Source organism: Dermacentor variabilis, chromosome 7, assembly GCF_050947875.1.
Source record: "Dermacentor variabilis isolate Ectoservices chromosome 7, ASM5094787v1, whole genome shotgun sequence".
Classification (NCBI taxonomy): Eukaryota; Metazoa; Arthropoda; class Arachnida; order Ixodida; family Ixodidae; genus Dermacentor; species Dermacentor variabilis.
The window spans coordinates 69,463,116-69,481,338 of record NC_134574.1 but is presented as its reverse complement, the minus strand read 5'-3'; positions in this window follow the sequence as shown (position 1 = coordinate 69,481,338).

The following is an 18,223-nucleotide window of genomic DNA, read 5'->3' as shown; positions in this document are numbered from 1 at the left end:
GCAGACGAATGGTCTCACTGAGCGCCTGTACAAGGCCCTCGCCGACATGCTAGCAATGTACGTCGACGTCGAGCACAAGACATGGGATGCGGTCCTGCCGTACATAACATTCGCTTACAACACGGCGGTACAAGAAACAACACAGATCACGCCATTTAAGCTGGTCTACGGCAGGAACCCGACGACGACGCTCGACGCCATGCTGCCGCACGTCACTGACGAGGACAATCTTGACGTCGCTACCTACCTCCAGCGCGCCGAAGAAGCCCGCCAACTCGCCTGCCTGCAAATCATGAACCAGCAGAGGACGGACAGCCGACACTACAACCTCCGACGACGCTTCTTCGAGTACCTTCCCGGCCACCGTGTTTGGGTATGGACCCCGATACGCCGACGAGGACTCAGGGAGAAACTACTCCGACGCTATTTCGGACCCTACAAGGTCATCCGACGTATTGGCTCTCTGGACTATGAGGTCGTGCCAGACGGCATTTCGCGTTCCCAGCGGCGCCGCGCACGAACTAAAGTGGTCCACGTGGTGCGCCTTAAAGCCTTTAACGGAGGCTGACGAACTTCCTTATTTTTCTTTTTGTTTTCTGTGCTAAAAGTGCTTTTGTTTATTACTTTCGTTTGTTTGCAGCATCGGGTCGATGCTTTTTAAGAGGGGGGTATTGACATGTTTACTTATCTTTATCGGGCAACCACGTTTCGCCGCTTAACAAATGTAATCGCACAGCGCGGGGCGCGCCTCCACGATCCGAAGTTTCTGGACAGTTATCGTCGCTTCTATCCGGCTGTCTGTTTAAGACGCCTAGCTTCAGGCCACTGAGAAATATTTTCTCAAACCAACGCAAGCAGGCTGCATTCAATGAATGAGGGCAGCGTGCTAAGAACAATTCTCTTTTGAATGGTTTTCAAGACCTTCCTTTAATACGCGGAGTGTACATTACGCTTATAGGCACAGTTACATGTGACCCGTTTAGCGCATAGGAGCATAGGACAGGTGTTAGAGCTATGTTGTGACTTTTATCATTTCCTGTAGGTAATCTGTCTTCGGTCGGTCTGGACACAATAAGGACTCGAAAGCATTTAAACTTTTCTAGAACAGTCGTTTTGGCAAAGTATGCTAGCATGCTTCCTTTGATAATTCAGATTATTCGTGACTTTGCGCAAGGGGACCCCCCCCCCTCTTCCAAGTTTTCGTATATGAGTCATCAGCATCATCATCAGCCTGGTTACGCCCACTGCAAAGCAAAGGCCTCTCCCATACTTCCCCGACTACCCCAGTCATGTACTAACTGTGGCCATGTTGTCCCTGCAAACTTCTTGATTTCATCCGCCCACCTCACTTTCTGTCGCCCTCTGCTACGCTTCCCTTCCCTTGGAATCCATTCCGTAACTCTTAATGACCATCGGTTATCTTCCCTCCTCATTGCGTGTCCTGCGCATGCCCATTTCTTTTTTTTTGATTTCAACTAAGATGTCATTAACTCGCGTTTTTTCCCTCACCCATTCTGCTCTTTTCTTATCCCTTAACGTTACAGCTACCATTCCTCTTTCCATAGCCCGGTGCGTCGTCCTCAATTTAAGTAGAACCCTTTTCGTAAGCCTCCAGGTTTCTGCCCCGTAGGTGAGTACTGGTAAAACACAGCTATTATACACTTTTCGCTTGAGAGATAATGGCAACCTGCTGTTGATGATCTGAGAATGCCTGCCAAACGCACCCCAGCCCATTCTTATTCTTCTGATTATTTCAGTCTCATGATCCGGATCCGCAGTCACAACCTGTCCTAAGTAGATGTATTCCCTTACCACTTCCAGTGCCTCACTACCTATCGTAAACTGCTGTTCTCTTCCGAGATTGTAAACATTACTTTAGTTTTCTGCAGATTAATTTTTACACCCACCCTTCGGCTTTGCCTCTCCAGGTCAGTGAGCATGCATTGCAGTTGGTCCCCTGAGTTCCTAAACAAGGCAATATCATCAGCGAATCGCAAGTTACTAAGGTATTCTCCATTAACTCTTATCCCCAATTCTTCCCAATCCGGGTCTCTGAATACCTCCTGTAGACACGCTGTGAATAGCATTGGAGAGATCGTATGTCCCTGCCTAACGCCTTTCTTTATTGGGATTTTGTTGCTTTCTTTATGGAGGACTACGGTGGCTGTGGAGCCGCTATAGATATATTTCAGTATATTTACATACGGCTCGTCTACACCCTGATTCCGCCATGCCTCCATGACTGCTGAGGTTTCGACTGAATCAAACGCTTTCTCGTAATCAATGAAAGCTATATATAAAGGTTGGTTATATTCCGCACATTTTTCTATCACCTCATCGATAGTGTGAATATGGTCTGTTGTTGAGTAGCCTTTACGGAATCCTGCCTGGTCCTTTTGTTGACGGAAGTCTAAGGTGTTGCTGATTCTATTTGCAATTACCTTAGTAAATACTTTGTAGGCAACGGACAGTAAGCTGATTGGTCTATAATTTTTCAAGTCTTTGGCGTTCCCGTTCTTATTGATTAGGATTATGTTAGCATTTTTCCAAGATTCCGGTGTGCTCGAAGTCATGAGGCATTGCGTATACAGGGTGGCCAGTTTCTCTAGAACAATCTGCCCACCATCCTTCAACAAATCTGCTGTTGCATGATCCTCCCCAGCTGCCTTCCCCCTTTGCATAGCTCCCAAGGCTTTCTTTACTTCTTCCGGCGTTACCTGTGGGATTTCCAATTCCTCTAGACTATTCTCCTTTCCATTATCGTCGTGGGTGCCACTGGTACTGTATAAATCTCTATATAAATCTCTATGGTATATGAGTGAAGCCACTCAAGTCAACAGGGCTGAGCAATAATAATACTTGCACATGTTTACTGAAGCAAGCTCAAGCACAATCTAGCATCGTAAGATCCGAGCTAGGTGGCTAGGAAATAATCTTTGAAGAGGAGGGTGCAAGTGTGGGAGCAATGAATGCCTGCAGAAAGAATAAGGTGCACGATGTTTATGCAGATGCTGAGATATGCCGAGACATTTTCTAAAGATAGGCTAATCAGGAGACCGCCCTAAGAACTGTCGGAATTACAAAAGAAAAGAATATCAGGCAGAAAAATTTCTAAATTTTCAAGATTTGGCAGCTTTCTATTTGCAGCGCGTTTTCTCTCGCACTGTTTCTTGAGATCCAAAATAATGTAATTTACACGCGCAGCAGAACTACTGCAGCTTCTCTATGCGACACTCGGTCATTAGAGCAAAATATTGCTTATAGAACACTGCTGTTTAGCTTATTATTCAGTACAGTGGACATACCAGAGAATTTCGCGACCACACCAGCATGCTCCGGAAAACAGTTATCCGTGTACTCCCCTTCCTCTTGAGACAACAGAGCGTCACTTGGCACAGCAAGAGTTAGTAGAACTCTAGATCTGTGTTCACATGATACACAAACTGCTCTAGCGCTTCCCTCGTGGTAATCTTTCGACAGCTCCTTAAGTTCACTGACTGCCGATACCTTTGTGTAACATCTCACTGTCGGTAGATGACGCCTACGATCTCTGATGAGTATATTTTCCGCTTTTGGCCTCGCTGCGGCAGTGTGGAACATGAGAAAACCGATACATCATCAGAAGATCTTGTCAGGCTAGTTGGCAAATTTTCCCCGACGTTCCACGCTGTGTCATTCTTCTATACTATACACACACAGACACTATACACACAGGCACACAGCACAAGAAGAGCGTCCTGTCTATGTTTGAGTGCCATGTTCCAATGGCAACACATGCGGGCCATACGACCCCACTACACGTTTATGGAAACACGACTCTAACAGCCCATTCATTATGAAATATCTTCTGCACGTGATAAAAAGCGGGACTGTTTCCTTAAAATAATACTTTTAATCCATGCAAGTTAGTTCTGACTATATTTGCTTGCAGAATTTCAAGTAGAAACACGGCCTGAAAATTTAATCAGCAATGTAGCAAATTTCAGTGCTGTTATACATTCATCTAATGTGTTAAGTATTGCTGGTTTCTCAATAGCTAGTTCAGAATACTAGGCATCAATTTCTGAGACCTAGCATACTTGATCAATGAAAGTTTTGGTTAATCTTGTGAGGGATAAGGTAATGGACTGTTTTATTTACTCTCCCTCAATTTTTCTGCAAAATACCATAAGAGCAAAACTAACTTCGAATAGCCTGAAGCTGCTGGGATACTGAGCATAGTGATATTTGCTGCAGAAGAATTTCTGCTGTAAAGCGGCAAGCCAAGCTTAGGGAGAAGAGGCCAGCGCGCGGCAAGAACTGTCTTCGCCGTATCGTATGCTGTAGCGCCAGGCGCAGCGCGAATTTTTACGAACGTGAATTCGCTCATTGTCAGCGAAAACTGTTCGGCTTTCTAGTTCAGGCTAAACGATTAAAGTTTAGGCGCCCTCGAGCAAGCAATAACAACAGGCTGACACGCACACGGCTTCTTGGCGCACGCAGAGGGCACACGTCGCCGGAGCAGGCGACGTGGAAAACGCAAGGCTGGCCCCTCTAATGGCATTTGCGCAATCCCCTGTCACGTCGTTTTAGTACGAAAATAATGAACTGCAGAAGTAAAGATTGGCCGCCACTTATAACTTGTTTTACTTACCTTCATCGTTTGGGGCCTGCTCTTGCACTCCAACAGTCGGCCCAGCCGACTAACTACGACAGAGTCGGCGTAGTCCCTTCCTCTGAAGTGGCCCGGCCGGAGGCCGCAGCCGTTATACGTGTACTCCCTTGTCAACTTCGCCAGGACTCCTAATTTAACGTCAGTCGAAGAAATGGGCAAAATACCGCGTAGTCATGATTAAAGAACACTTAAAAGCGAAATCGAAATAGGTTGAGAGTACTAAGAAGAAAATAAAAAACTCTGCCCTGGTAGGCACAGGTTGAAAAGTGAAAGGAACCTATATCGTCACATACATAACTTCTTGTAGTTGAAAACGCAGACGGTGGATACTACGTACCTGTTTTCTTTTTTCTTCTGCCGTGGTCATGACTTTTCATGGGTGGTAGTATAATAACAAGAAAACTGGTCACCGGAATGCTACCCGGCGTAAACAGTTTGTGGAAGAAGCATTCAAATACTTCCCGCTATTATAGATTGTAGGTTTTCTACTCGTCAAAGGAAATTAAGTGCGAACGGTAACATATGACGAAGGCAAATTTCCGTCTTCGCGTCAGCTAGCATCAATCGGTCAAGTAGATACAGTTTCTTACAACACCGCAGAAAAATGCGGCGCATCAACGCAGAAAGATATTCGCTTGAAAATAAGCGCGGAAGATCTTTCGTTTCGTCCTATAGCTATTTTGATAAGAACAGCCTTTGTTTATTCCTAACTGCTGCAGAAATAGTGTGCTTACCACTCAACCGCTGGGAAACGGAAAAATTTCGCGCTTGTGTTGCTCCCCAAGCTGCCACATCACAAAGCCACCGCCGCCAGCCTCGTACGCTTTCCTTATTATTTCCAACATTCGGAGGCACAGAAAGAAAGTTTGAAACTGCAGAGCATATGAAAGAACGTGCAGTGCATAGCGGCAGAAGCAGACAAAGAGAATGACAGCGGAAGACACAAGAACAAAAGCGCGATCCGTTGCCACAAGAAATGAAGCGACCAAATAAACTAGTAAGACACCGAAGTAGAAAATAGCCAGATGCACATTTCATCTCTACACGTAATTGCATCACTACACTTAATTGTTATGTAGTTTGCAAAGGTATCGCCACATATGAAACATTATTGAATTTTCCTTGGCTACCAGTGTCGTGACAACGCTGTATTGCCAATACCGAAACTAGCCCCGCTGGAGAAACCGTCTCTGCTTCAGGGATGCGTTCATCACTGAACTATGCGTCGCGTCGCTTTTGATGCGCCATTTTACCTTGTTTGTTCCAGTTCCGTTAGTGCATCAGATTTGCGCGCTTCCTTTTTTTATATAAAGTTAATTCTACTCGACCGTGTTCGTGCAGCGATGGTAGGCGAGCTAACGTCGTGCATTACCGATGTAGAACGACTTTATGATCTTGTTATGAAGCGACCACAGCTTGCACTTTGCCAGCAGAAATACCGATTGTTGCTATGAAATACCCACTGTACAAAGAGTGAAGAAAAGGACAATGATAGCTGAAGAAGTGCGTTGATATCACTGTCTCTCGCCTGTGTTTTCTGCAAGAGAATGACTAACAGTATTCATTGAGTTGAAGCTGAGGCAGTGCCCATGATATTTGTGGGGGGTGTGCAGGATACCTAGGCGTGAAGAAATGCCACGAGGATCGCTGAGTACTCAATGTCTTACTGGTATACGTTGGCTTGCTGTACTATTAACGTAGCATGCGAGACTCTCGCAAGGAAATAGACAGGCTCGTATGTTTACTGTTTATGCGGGTGCATCATCTGCGAACAAAGTCATATGCAAACGGTTACCATCGGTACGCTTCTTTCCACCCGCTGACCTCGTCACAGTTTGTACAATACATGTACGCTTAGAACGTCTACAGGATGCCCTATACGAAGCCTCACGACGGTGGGCCCGCATAGGACAGACATTTTCGGCCACAAAGGCTGCATATTCATCACCGATATACTAGGCCACTGATTCTCCAGCAAACACTCATTCATCTCAACCTAAATGATTCGCCCTAGTTTCTACTATCCACGTACTCCGAGTCGAAATGCACACTTCTGGCTCTGCAACAGCACGTGTTGCACATCGTCGCATCTTGGTTTGCACAAGGGTTGCCACGTCGGCACGGGCTGCGCATCGCTTAACACATCAACAGAGGCTCCACACGCTGGCTCCTATGCGCCGCACTAATCCAAAGTGAAGAACGTATGACAGAAAATTGGGCTAGTTGGATTTTATGTAACTAGACGAATTTCCAGCGTTTCGGAAAAAAAAAGAGATTTGGAGTAAAACAGAACACAACAGGGAGGTCTATGGTTCTTCAAATGATGTCATGTCAAGGGGGCTGCAGAAGAAAGACCTAGAATTATGGCGCATGCGTCAAGCCGCTCGTCCCACGTGTAACCATATAAAACCAACAGACACGGTCAACAATGAAAGCCTAGGGGGAAATTGTTAATTTTAAATCAAATGCAGCAAATACAGCTAAAGGAAATTAGATGAAGAATGACACGCTTTATCCTTCTTTTATGGGAATCAGTAGAAGACGAAAATGAAACCGGTCTTCACAGAAGCTGTTGCAGAGTCCGCTGCAGCGAAAGTCGGGAGATTGGTGGGCCGGCGACCGTGTTGCAGGTTTACTGAGCGAAAGGCGTCCTGTTGCCGAGTTCCTTCGGCAAAGGTACGAGCCTTGTGGTGGGAGTGTCATTAGTAGCCAGTTGAGTTGCCACACGCTCTGCTTCAGGAATGCGAGTGCCAGAGTTTGCAGCTTGAGCCGCGGACGTGCGAACGCGTTCTGCTTCTCGCTGGCGTTTCCCTCGCCCGACCAAAGCGAGATTCGCCTGTCGGCGTTGTTGCCTTTCTGTGCCACTTAGCGCAGCAGTTTTCTTAGTTTGTGACTTTACAACCGAAGCGCAGCTGTAAAACTTCACTTGATCCACATTAGCATAACTTGACAAAGAAGTTTGTTTAGCGTTCCCCCCATCTTTGCTAAGTATTATCCTTGTTGAACTGGTAGTTATGCCAGGGCAGAGGACTAACTTTTAAGCTGTCATTAAAGCACAGTGATAACGCTTAGAAGTGCACGCATTTGTAATTGACTGCAACGAACGAAATTACGCAAACAGTTCATTGTTCCTGCGCATAATCAATGATCCGTGTCTTACCGTCGGCCTATATAAAGTTGCTGTAATTTGAACTGAACTGAATTGACTTTATTAAAGTGTATGAATGATTACACATTGGAAGAGAGGACAAAATTTAGGCAATAACGCCTGACGGTGTCCTCTCACCTGGGACAACAGTTTTCACATAAGGTATTTCCGGACAGCAGGAAACAGCACAGAATTAATATATAAAGCTTTGAACACTTGCGAAAGGAGTCTTTTCAAAAGGCAGTGTTTGATCCAGTAAAAATGTAACTTAGCGCTCCAAAATTTGCGACAAACTGTTAGATTTGATCTCGGTTTCACTTGTGGCTATTGCAGGGCAGCAGGCTAAAATTTTCTCCGGTCATAAAACAAGCTCATACATGCACAGAAAACTTGATTATGTATATCTACCTGCATGGCTGCAATTAACCCACAAATTTCAATGTAAGCTATTCATTAGCCATAGCGTGCCCCTGTTGTTCGCTGAATATTAACAAGCTGGCATGTTGAGCTCAGCGGAGACACCGGAGAAAACAACTGCAGACCTCGTATGACGCCTGAAAATATGAAAAAGAACGAAGGCTTAGTAATTATTTCTGACGCCTGTAATTAAACGAACAACGTCAGCATTTCGTCGCAAATAAAATTTCCCCATTTATCCTTATTTTCACCAAATCGTGAGCTCGTTGCATCTGCGGTTATTTTAGGACAGCGCGAGACATTGTGGATAACGGCAGTATCACGATCCCGAACGCTTGGTGAAGTAACCTTCAACAAACTTCTCAAGATAAACAACCTGCGTCGTACAGTACCCCGAGGGGACCTGTAAAATTAGCTACATGTCTCGTATAATGCACAAAATTAGAGGAAGACGAGCACTCAGTTACAATTTCCAAAGCACATAAGTAACGTCTACGGTTTAAACATTGTTTAGATATCACAGATGAAACAACCCAATTTTTCCTCTTAATACTAAATTTCGGATAGTTATCCAGGAAAACCTATGCGCCTTATAAATCGCTCCACAATGAACGAACAACAATGTCTTGGCATTTTTATTTAACCCCTACTTGACCCACAAACTTCGAAGTTCACCTGCCCGTTGGTCTTGACATTCTCCGCAATGGTTTCAAAGAGCAGATTTTCTCGGTTTAATTTTGTTAGAAAAGAGTGACAATTGGCATATAACGGTTTCTGAGTGCTTGTAATGCCACTGAAAAGTTAGCTGTTAATGAAATACAAGCCTGACTTTTCGCCGGAGTTGCCATAGACACTTTTAATTGCCTCTAGGAGCGAGCAGCATTGGCAGAACCCTACAGAACAAGAGTGAGATCAGCAGCTAAGCGTAGGGCCTTGCTGTCAGCCTAACAGTATAAGAACAGCGATTCCTTACAGTTCCGTTTTATTCTGGCATCTGGCAGAATAAACAGCCGAATATGCAAACCAATCACAATCGAGGACCCGTGCTATGAGCGCTACGGCACACCTCCTCTGCACACCGTGAACATTTTTTTAAATAAACAGGTCGGTTGGAAAATCGGCAAAATAGGAACAAGAGCTTTATGGTGCTACGCAGCACCTGTTTCAAAGAGTACGCTGAAAGCATCCACCAAATCATCCATCCGCGGTGGTTAAACTGCAAAAAAGAAGAGAACCAGAACGCTCGCATTTGCACACCGCAGGCAGCAGCTGCGGCATTGAATTAGCCTCTCTAATAGGCCTGAAGGATGGCTTTCGTGTCACTTTGTCCGTGCATTCAATAAAGAAAGACTCGTATTTCGACTCCTTATGCCCTTACACAAAACTTCGCTGACTATATAGATTGAAACTGGTTGGAGGTGCTGCGTTTTTAACATCTGCTATTACCTTTCGATAAGGTAACATTTTCGACACTTGGCTGTGCGCACTTTCCAGCTGACGAAGAAAAAAATTGCTCTTCGAGTTTGTCGAAGCAATTTTCTGTTCGTGTCTCATCGTATTGCTGTGTTTCGCCGTTTACAAACATAGGCCCTGGGCTAGATCCGGTTTTGCTCACTGAAGTAGCCCGCTAAACACGAAAGGCATTGGCGGCCACCTCTGTTAGCTCGAGTGAGTTAATATGTAAGCCCGTCGTTTTTGAACACTTTTCTTCTAAACGTTACAATTTTTCGAGTCAAGGTTGCTGTAAGACAAACGAAAGATATACGTGCGTAATGCGCGCTTATTTTATCTCCAAAACCTCAACATATACTTTCCACTAAGCGAAACATCTTGGAATTGCGCTTTATGTTCCCGCGCAGTAGACTGATAAGAAATGCGGCCGTAAGTTGCTTGGGGACGTCCTCGTACTTCTGTTATCGAGCAAGCGAAAGCGTCTTACATTTCTTTTCTTAAGGTATGCGTTCACACTGAACTATTCGTCGCGTCGCTTTCGGTGCGCCATTTTGCGCTGTTGGCTCTTGACGCCTTCGCGTACATCGATTTGATGAGTGCCTCCCACTTGCACACTTTCTTCTACTGACGAAGTCCCGCCTCCTCTAGCTGTGGGCTCGGTGGCTGTGCCACAACACAGTTGTCTAATCCACTCATCGTCGCCATGCAGGTTGGTAACCATCGGACTCTGTTCACAAAAAAAAAAGAAAAAAACAGCAACTACTTTTTGTTACAGCTTTCGAGCCTCCAGTGTTACCTTTCTACCAGTATCGAGGGCTTTCATGTTGTTCGGTCCCTATTACTGATGTGTGGTGAGATTGAGAGCAACCGTAGCCCCGACAAGCTACACGCAATCCTTGACGAACTAATAAAGATGTCTGCTGGCCAGACTGAATTGGTTAATGAAGTGCAAGAGCTTAGGGGCCAACTGCTGTCAATAGACCAGAAAATGACTGATCTGACTACGCGTCTGAGCGCATTAGAAACTCGCTGCGAAAGTCTATGTACACTCCGCAGTGATCTAGAGACGATTCAAGCCACTTCAGCTGCAGCGACTTGTTTAGTTGATGTGCTAGAAGCTCGTGTAGATGCAGAAAATCGCTCCCGGCGAAACAACCTATTTTTCTATGGTTTACCCGATACTAATCCCACGGAAACATATTCGCTTACAGAAGATCTTAATCACTCGCCACTGCCCTCACCACATGGACACCCAGTGAGCCCTAACGACACTGAACGCGCCCATCGCCTCGAACGACACTCTAAGGACAGGAAACGCCTGATTATAGTTAAGTTTACATCCTTTAAAACTAAAGAATCTATTCTTTCTAAAGGTTAAAAATTCAAAGGTACTCACTACAGCGTAGGTGAAGACTTTTCGCGCCGCGTTCAAAACTGCCGGAAACACCTTGCCGCTTTTGCCAGGGCGAAGTCCATGTCTTTTCCCCTGAGATTTAGAACTTTGCATATTGGCCCAAAACGTTACGTTTCTCATGAACTTTCAGAATCTGCAAAAGAAATATCTTAACAATCAACTCATCCTTGCTGGTCATCGCGCAATACCCCGCCTACGCCATGTGCCAACGTTTCACTATCAGTAATGTTTACTAACATTCGCAACTTGCTGCCGAAACGCGATATCGTCTCGAACCATGTAATTTCGTCAGGCATCAATCTACTTACATTAACCGAAACGTGGTTGAACAACGATATCACTGACTCAGAAATTCTGTTTGACCTGCCCAATTTTAATCTTTTTCGCGCTGATCACAAGTATTCTAGCGGGGGAATTCTAATTGCAGTCAGCGAACATGTAAATGAGGAATAACAAGGGACAACAATGTCGCGTCAGACTTAGAAATGTTGTGGATTATGTGGCGCGCTTCATCACTGACGTTATTAATTGGTGCGTGTTATAGGCCCCCTCGCAAAAGTGCCGACTTTCCCCGCACGCTTCACAATGCTCTAAATAAACTAGTTTCAAAGCACCCTAAAGCACACAACCTACTATTTCAGGACTTCGATTACCCCAATATCGACTGGATTAATCAGCCTCAGCCCATAGTTGGTCAAGAAGAACCGAACGACTTTATTGACGTTTGCCTTAATTTTAACTTGACCCAAGTTGTATCCGAACCGACAGGCGTCGCAGGGGAAACAGCTAACACTCTGGATCTCATACTGACCACTCGTCCAGACAGCCTTAATTTCATTACAAGCCTCCGAGAAAACAGCGACCGTATAGTAAACTATGCTAATCTTAACTTCTCACCTGAATTAAAACAAACTTCCCAGAAAACTATTAGGCTTTACGATGAGGGAAACTATGAAGCAATCAGAACTGACATAACGAACTTTCTGTCGGTCTTTAAAACGACCTATCTTTCTAGAAGTGTAAAAGAGAACTGCACTCTTTTCAAACATAAAATTATCAAACTAACAAATATATACACTTCGTCATGCAGTTTACGAAAGAGTAATCAGAAACCCTGGCTCACAAAGAGTCTAAAAAGGCTCGAAAATAATAAAAAAACGCGCATTTCGTACAGCCAAACGATACGCAAACCCCCACGCATGGGAAAAGTATTACGAAGCTGAGAACGCATACATGGCCGCGATTGGAATTGCTACGCGCTCATTTTACGAACTAGTGCTACAAAATATGATAGTCCATAACCCTAAGAAATTCTGGAAGGTGATAAACCCGAAGGAAGCGCGCGCTATCACCCTCACTAACAATGCTGGTGAAATCATGGCTGATACCGACTATGCAGACACCTATGACACTGCAATTTCATGTGTTTTTACCGACGAATCCGAAGCACCATGTTTTACATTACCACTTATTATTACTACAGCCATGGTCGCCATAACGTTCAGCAGTAGTGGAAAATTCGTGCATAATAGATAAAATAATAAATTCATCTGCCACCGGCATAGATGACATCAAACCAAAAATTTTGAGAAACGCTAACCTAGCCTATTTCAGAATTTTGTTTATTGTTTTCACAATCACTCTCCGAAGGAACCATTTCAGACGACTGGAAAGTGTGCAAGGTCGTTCCTGTGCACAAAACAGGTAATACTGACTCACTTCTTAATTATCGGCACAGTTCATTAACAAGTATACCTTGCAAGATCATGGAACATGTCATTTACTCCCGAATCGTGTAATTCTCAGATTCCCATAACTTCTTCCATCTGTCACAGCACGGTTTTCGTAAGGGTTTTTCGTGCGAGACTCAAGTAGCCATTTTTTTTTTCAAGACATTCACGCCAACCTTGATATTAATCTACAAACTGACGCTATCTTTCTAGACTTCACTAAGGCGTTCGATAAAGTACCTCACCAACGCTTGCTTCTTAAACTTTCCCAGTTGAGCCTACATCCAAACATCATCGCGTGGATTAACGAATTCCTCAGGCATCGCTCTCAGTCTGTCTTTATTAATAATCAATCTTCCAAGCCACTCCCAGTCACCTCCGGCATCCCGCAGGGTTCGTCCTCGGTCCCTTGTTATTCATCATTTGCATTAACGACTCACCCCAGCGCGTATCTTGTCATATCCGCTTGTTTGCTGATGATTGAGTTATTTATCGTTTGGTAACTAACTCTTCTGACCAACAGTCCCTTTACGTAAACCTAAACCACGTGCTAAACTGGTGTTCGCAGTGGATGAAGACACTCAGCTCTAACAAATGTAAGTACATGTCTTTTCACCGCTGTCGCAACCCTTTTGTTTTTGAATATACCGTTTCTAAATACCCTGTTGACCTCGCCCAGTCTTAGAAACACTTAGGTGTCATCATTTCTGATGACTTATCTTGGCGGCTGCATGTAACTAACCTAAAATCATCAGCTAATAAAACACTAGGTTTCTTAAAGCGTCACCTGCGGGAAGCCCCTCAACACGTCAGCCTCCCTTATCTCCCTTATCAGAACTAATTCGGAATACGCTTCACCAATCTGGAACCCTAATCAAGCATATTTAAGAAATGCCATCGAAGCTGTACAAAGCGGGGCTACCACATTTATTCACTCTTCATACTAATACGACGTTAGCATATCGTCTCTAAAATTGCAATCAGGTTTGTGTGATCTTTGTGTTCGTCGTCGCATTGCCAGTCTTGTTTTATATCACAAGTTCTTTTATTCGCCCCTACGATAAGAACCATACATCTGGGCACCCCCCCCCCCCACGCACATCCTATCGCATCGGTCACCCTCTTCGAAATTTGCGTTCACGAGCCCGTACTACTCATTTTCATGAACTCATGAACTCATTTCATGAGAATTTCATGAGCTTCAAAAGTTATTTTTTTTTCATGAAAGGCAACTGACTGGAACGACCTTCCCCACCATATCGCTGCCATAACCTGTCCATCAACATTTTCGACTTCTGTAAACGCCGGCATCTTTTAAACCCCACCCCTTATGTAACACCCCAAAAGGGGTCCTTAAGGAAACTGAAGTGATGTGATGTGATGTTCATGTACCGATGGCAGGTAGGCGAGCTAACTTCGTGCGTTGCCAATGTGGAAGCACTGCCACTTTGCTAAAAAGCGGAAAAGCTTGCATTTCTCCAGCCGAAATACTTTTTGTTGCTATAATATGCCCATTACAGAGAAAACTGAATAAAACAACGCGGCTAGCTGAAGAAGTTCCTTGACAACCCTTCACTATCACTTTTCTACAGATTATGTCTTATGGTATATATTGAGTGGGAACGAAGGCAACGCTCATGCTTATGGTGGGGTGTTCAGGATACCTAGCCATGAACGGTTAATGTGATGATGGCTCCATTCGCAATTCCGTGGAACGATTGATTGGCGTATTGTACTACTTGTGCGCGATCCGAGAGGATCTCAAAAGAGTAGACAGGCTCTTATATCGAAAGTAGTTCCAAGTAACGCTACTACTACGACCTTACGCATCTTCAATATTTGTACATGAGCAATATCTGTGAACATATTCATATAGACACGGTTATGAACGGCACCTTTTAAAACGAAGTCTTTACTGGCCGCGAACTTGCGATTTTGCCGTGGCGGTGCTCTGAGGAGGCTCATGACATTAGAATGCGCGCCTCGCCACGGATATTTCTCTCTGTCGCTCCCGAGTAACTACTGCGCATGCACCACTAGTACCACCGAGCCACAGGTGTTCCGCTACTGCGCAGCGGCGCGCCTTTCTGCCGCCGCCATTTGGTATGACGTCACACCACTTTCCTCGTCGTTGCTCGCCTCCGCTCACTTCGCCAGCTGCGTCGCATGTCAGATAACATGTCGGAGGATTGAAAAGGAGAGCTCGCGTGCGCCGCAACCACAATTGAGGCGGCAGTATGGACGGCGACAATTCTGATAAGCAGGAGGAAGCCTGGAATCGACATCGGAACGAGACGAAGAGGAAACGAATCAGCCAGGAATGAGACGAAGAGCGCGCCGAACAACTGGCTAAACGCCGCAACATAGCTAGACAACCAGACTAACCTGGACTTGCAATGAAGATTAACCAAGGTTAACCATGCTATGCCCTAGCTTTCGCTACTCATATCCTGGCATAGCCGATCTAAGCCACTGCCATTTTTTTTTTACACACGCTGACGACGACACAGTGTGTAAACTACATGGAGGCCTAGAACACGGCTAGGTTAGCTGTTATACCCTCAGGTAAACAGGTATTGCGTCACAGTACTAATTTCCACCCTGGTGCTGAGTAGGCCAAGCTCCGAGAGGGGAAAATAACAAAGAAAAATGAAGCCTGCTAACATGGCAACGGTTTTGTGGATGCGCGAGGGTCAAACGTCATCCCACTTGTCCTCTGCCTGCGATCGACGAGCACACGACTTTCTCGTTAGGCGCCGGCGGAAACAAACACCACCTCCATTTATTTTTGCAGATTGCTTCCGCTTTCATGTAGTGTTTTCAACACCCTTCGGCTTCTGATTTTCTTTTCTTACTCACAATATTTGCTACGCATTTGTATGAAAACATCTTTCTCTGTTCAAGATGCGCGAGCTGGTATGCCATGCAGCTATTTTCTTTCGGCGAAACATAAGTAAGCATAAAAATTTGGTTTAGTCACTGTGGTATTGGAAACCTATTGCGCAGCAAGGCATTAAATACACAATGCAATAATGTGGAGCTGAGTATCTCATTTGTCGATGCAAATCGCCGCATTCTCTACTATGATCATACATATGTTAGACAGCTTCGTACAGTTTCACATAGACAGAAAATTGCTACCGAGGCCATGTTTGCTTCCTTTGTACAACAAAACTCTACAAAAGAAAATTTTGTCGCAAGAGTTATTAATGAATAATTAAAAAATTATCAAGAGCAGCAAATCTACATTTTTCGCACACCAGTAACAAAAGCTCCCTTTTTTTATTCCATACGGCGGGTATGCTTGCTAGTCCAAAACACACGCTAAACCTAGCTAATTTTCAGCGTAGCTCTCCTTGCACTCATGTGCCAAAAATATCTAGCAGATTATATTGAAAATGTTTGCAGTCTTTCTTCATATGTGGTTTTGCTTCGCAATACAACATGTAAGACCGCTAGAGCTTCATTCAGATCTGTAACACTGTGAACAAGGTATCGATACTAAATCTCTCGTGATCATTTTGCAATGTTTTTTAACATTCGTAATGCAGTTCCTGTGTTCTATCCTGATCTAGGCATTAATGGAACAGTTCGCAGACAACAACAACAAATAGCGCAAATGTTTCTTCCTGGCAGACCAACAGACGGGCTTCCGGCGGCGGCGGTGCACTGCGGACTCCATCGCTGACATGGTGTCCACCCTGGAGGACGCCAAGGCCGGCGGGGACCTCGTGATGCTCTTGCTTATCGACGTACAGGGTGCCTTCGACAGCCTCCCTAACGCAGTTGTCCAACAGGGCCTGGACCTACTCGGCATCTGTGGCAACCTGCGGGAGTTCCTCTCGTTGTTCCTGCACAGTCGCACCCTCAGGGTACGTGTGGGTCGATCAAAGAGCACCCCGCGTGTAGTCGCTGCAGGCGTTCCACAGGGGTCAGTGGTGAGCCCCTTCCTTTTCAACCTGGCCTTGGCAGGGTTGCCAGCTGCCCTACCTATCGACCCTCACTTCCCCGTGCAGTCCTTAATCTACGCGGTTGAAATCGCCCTATGGGTGCGGGGACCACCGCAACACATCCGCAAGATACGTGCGGCCCTACAGAGAGCCCTGGACACTGCGGCTGCCTATTTGTGCAGCATCGGCCTTACCACCTCGGCCAGGAAGACCGAGGCCTTGCTGCTGCATCCCACAGCAGCAGCCCACCACTCAGCTGCATGGCTGCGCTTGGAGGGCGTCCAGATCCCATGGAGCAAGGGAGTCACGTACCTGGGGCTCCGCATTGACCATCGGCTAACCTGGCTGCCGGCTACCAATGCCCTGTGCGCCCAGACGCTTCGGTTCCGCAAGGCGATCTCAGAGCTCCTTGCCTGTGGACAGGGCTGTACCACCAGGTGGGCCCTGCAGCTCGTTGAAGCTGCAGCCACTTCACGGCTACTCTATGCTCTCCCGCTTGTGGCACAGCCCCCACCCCGCCTGCGGAAGCTGGAGCTGCAGCACCGGTCAACAATACGGGTCTGTCTTGGCGTTCCCCGAACCTCACAAGTGGCCGCCACTCTTGCTGAGGCAGGTACCTGGCCCCTGTCACTACTCTTCCTGCAACAGGGTTTACGACACATTGATCGCCTACACCATGCCGCAGAAGGCCAAGCACTCCTGACCCGCCTACGCTCCCGGCCATCATCACACATGGGAATGCTGTGTGGCCTCTATAAGGAAGCCATAGGGGACACGCCTGCAAACGCCGCACAGCCTCGCCCGCCACACCGACCACCGATCCCTATCTCGACGGAGCTGCCAGGTGTCTCAAAGAACCGTTCCCCAACATGTGCCCTACAGCAAACGGCAGCCTATATCGTCCAAGAGACACTTGCGGACCACCTTCACATCTTCGTCAATGGATCCGTGATACCTGAGACGGGCTCATCGACAGCAGCCTGCGTTGCACCGGCCCTACAAAAGAGCAAGGTGTGCCGCCTGCCGGGACATGCAAGCTCTACCGCAGCAGAGCTAGCAGAACTCCACCTTGCTGTGGACCTACTGGCAGAGGAGCTACCAACGACTCCGGCAGTTATCTTCTGCGACTTTGAGGCGGCGCTGCTTTGCCTGCAGAGCCCTGACAAGGCTAGCCTTGGGGTCGCACTGCTCTCCTCAAGACTGGCGGCCCTTCAGGATGCAGGGTGCTCAATATCCCTACACCGGCTACCGGCGCACGTAGGGATCCCGGCGAATGAAGAGGCAGACACTCGCGCAAAAAGAGCCCACCGCCCAAGCGTCCACCTCAGCCCTGCTGTAACGGCCGTGGACTTCACAAGACACAGGCTGCGCCGGCACATCATCGCCTGCCATCCGGATAAACGGGTATCCCTAGGACGGCCTCCACGGCCTCTTCCACAGCACGGCTTCCCACGAAGG